This window comes from Acromyrmex echinatior, chromosome 7 (genome assembly GCF_024713525.1).
Source record: "Acromyrmex echinatior isolate Ae372 chromosome 7, ASM2471352v2, whole genome shotgun sequence".
In the NCBI taxonomy this organism is placed as follows: Eukaryota; Metazoa; Arthropoda; class Insecta; order Hymenoptera; family Formicidae; genus Acromyrmex; species Acromyrmex echinatior.
Window position 1 is genome coordinate 5,960,802 of NC_141858.1, and position 3,552 is coordinate 5,964,353.

Consider the following 3,552-nt stretch of genomic DNA (forward strand, 5'->3'; position numbering starts at 1 on the left):
TCAACAAGAACTCGCGGATTAATTGAATGTAACGCAGAAAGCCATCTCCATTCGTTTGAAAGCTATGGGCAAGATTCAGAAAGTGGGAAAATGGGTTCCGCATGAACTGAATGAAAGACAGCAAGAAAATCGAAAAACCACTTGTGAAATGCTGCTCGACAGATACAAAAGAAAGTCATTTCTCCATCGAATCGTCACAGGTGATGAAAAATGGATATATTTTGAGAATCCTAAATGTCGTAAATCATGGGTGAATCCAGGCGAACCATCGACATCCACTGTAAGACCAAATCGTTTTGGAAAGAAGACAATGCTCTGTGTTTGGTGGGATCAGAAGGGTGTAATCTATTATGAGCTGCTAAAATCTGGTGAAACCGTTAACACTAATCGCTACCGACAGCAAATGATCGATTTAGAGCATTACGTGAAAAACGACCGGAATATGGAAAAAGGCAACACAAAGTCATTTTGCTTCATGATAATGCTCCATCACACACAGCAAAACGGGTCAGGGAAACGATCGAGGCGTTCAGTTGGGAGATATTAGCGCATGCGGCTTATTCTCCAGACTTGGCTCGGTCCGATTATCATCTATTCGCATCACTGACATGCTCTCGCTGAACAACACTTCAATTCGTATGAAAATGTACGAAAATGGCTCGATAACTGCGCTTCAAAAGAAGAACTGTTTTTTTGGCGTGGCATTCATACATTGCCGGAGAGGTGGGAAAAATGTATAAATAGCAATGGAGATTATTTTGAATAAAAAATTTTTTATCATTTTCAAACAACGGACGTGTAATTTTTACAAAAAAATTCCGGTTTCATACTTCTACATCTGGTATTGTATCTTACTGTTAGTCAATGTATACATTGACCAATAAGTATATACATTTATTAAAACACTTTGAATACGATATACTTATATACATTTCATAGATACATAGCGTCGCATAAAAATTATACATATGACTATTGATTATGTAATATATGTTTTATATATATATGTATAGCATATGTATATGTATAACATATATATTATATAGGATGTCCAAAAGACCTCGAATTTATGAGCAGAACATAAAGATGATTACAACTAATCGTGAAGGAATGTGAATTGTACTTGTATCGACATACATAGTACGCCAGAATATAGTGCGTTGATCTATGACTATGATTCACGTTCTACGACTCAGTTACGGCCATTCTTGTGATAAGGTCCTTATACTTGTATAACGTTTTTAGAAGAAACGTTTCAGGCAAAAGTTGTAAGAAGCTATTCATTGATATTCAATTTAACTTTGGCGTCTGCAAGATCAGATCAGGGTCACATCTATTTTTTTTAAGTACAACATGCTATTTTTATTATAGATTCTAATACACAGTTATTATTGATATACTGACTTATACGGGGATATAAGTTCGAAAAGCTCTCGGTCTAATACAGAAATAATCCCACAAACATCAAACTGCTGTAATTTTAGAAAAGTTTGATCCTTCACAGGATTACTGTTAAAATTTCAAACAGACATGTTCATTAGTTTCATTGTTTGGTCGTGTCAAGCAACCAGCTTTTGGTCCATCATGACAATGCATCCATTCGTATATCTTCAATTACAGACACAAAATTCTACGAATTAGTTCCGCAAGCATCATATTTCACTAGATTTGATAATCGAAATGCCTTTGACAGTAAATTAAAAATAGTCAGCCCACGATGAACGCCTCTGATATTTATTTATAACTAGCTAAAGCACGATTTACGGCTGTGGCATTTTGTTATAGCTAGTCAGCCCGATTAATGCTCTAACATTGGATCATAATTAGGCAATTTACGGTTATAACATTTAATCATATCATTTGTATGATAAATAAAAGTGATACTTCCACGAATGTCATAAAAGTATTAGGTGTTGGAATTAATTCGTAGCGTTTTTTAATGAAAGAATGTTATTTATTTCACATGAGCATTAAAAAATACATTAATGAAAGTACTTCCCATCACTTGTAAAACGCTACGAATTAATTCCAACACCTAATACTAATCTTTCCCATTCTGGCTTTATAAGATGTCTTCCAACAAGAAACACGCATGACAGTAACCTTTTAATCAATTTTGGCTTTATAGAGTGCCTTCCGACAAAAGACACAGTGCGACACGGTGTGACACGGTGCATCATTGCAGTCTTGTTGTTCGCCATTGTACAAGGATGGAATAATCACTGTATTGTACCAATCTCCTATAGACAAGGCCTCTCCACCTCGTTCGGACAGCTCTGTGACGTCATCACAAGTAAACCGAGCGCGCCGAGCGTCTTTCAGTGTTACGTGTCTCGTGAGAAAATTTCAGTAAGCGATTGAGAGTTCTTTGTGGAATCTTTTTTATAATTTATTGTTCACGAGTGCTCTTGAGGTGAGATTTATGTCTCATTAATTTACCGAATTATAAAAATCATTTGAAAATTGGACAAATATGTTTAACTATAGATTATGTTTTGGTTATTTCAACAATACTCTTTTCTGAAGAACAATACTCTTTTATTGAAACATCTTACTAATTTACAGAAATGTCGTTCAAATGCTGCGTTCTGAATTGTAATGACAATTACAAATATGGTCTACAGGTTGAAACATTTTTGTTTCCAAAAAATGAAGAGATGAAACAAAAATGATTACATGCCATCTGCAGAAAGAACTTCTAGCCAACAAACAATTCAAAAGTAATCAATTATTATAACTAATTTCTTTTGAAATTAATTTCTAAGATTTAGTGTAATAAAATATATCTTTAGAATCGATATAATAATCAGGATCCATTTAAAAAAAAATTTTTTTATTTTTTTATTCAATTTTTTATTAAATTTTTTATTCTTTACATCTTTTTTTTATTCATCTACAGGTATACGAGCTACATTTCCGGTTGTCCAAAATTGAACGAGAAACTAGTTACTACATCGACTGACAAACGCACCATTAGCACATCGAATTATTGGCTCCGATTAATCAAATATTATGTCGTTTTATCTTGTTTTTATAAGGCTAGTATTAGCTGTTGTGCGACTTCGCAAAAAACGGCTTCGCAATCTACATTTTCTTTTGTTAGACTACATTGTCGAACCTAATTTTCCTAATTTTTTATAATTTTATGAATAATAATTAAGATTTAAACGTTTTTCTTAAATGTACGTGTGTTACAATAAATTTCTATTTCCTATATCGAACCTCCCGAATATCAAATCAATTGTCCAAAATGTTTTTAAAAAATTGGTTTTCTAGTCATACAATTTTTAATAACAGAGAATTGTGAATATTGTGTGTATTAAAAGCGTCAATTCAAATTCAATATTCCTTACAGCAAAGCAATAAGACAAGCTTACTTTCTTCAATTGCAATTATATGTTTGTACAGATACTGTCCCAAGTCAGTTTCCAAATTGCCCTCGTTAAATGACAACCAATGATGCACCTAAATGTTTAGCTCCAGAAACAAAGAAACAAAGCGAATGAAATTAGAGCATGATTGAGCAAGCTATTGCTAACAGCATCGAAATGG

General features: G+C 33.3%; 1 long non-coding RNA gene across 1 annotated transcript; it reads left to right on the forward strand.

The window, feature by feature from the left end:
• The first annotated feature begins 946 nt into the window (after positions 1–946).
• LOC105151141 (uncharacterized) lies at positions 947–3,221 on the forward strand. The gene is made up of 3 exons (XR_846797.2): positions 947–2,349; positions 2,566–2,720; positions 2,900–3,221. It is a non-coding gene; the product is annotated as an uncharacterized LOC105151141 (long non-coding RNA).
• Positions 3,222–3,552: the final 331 nt, after the last annotated feature.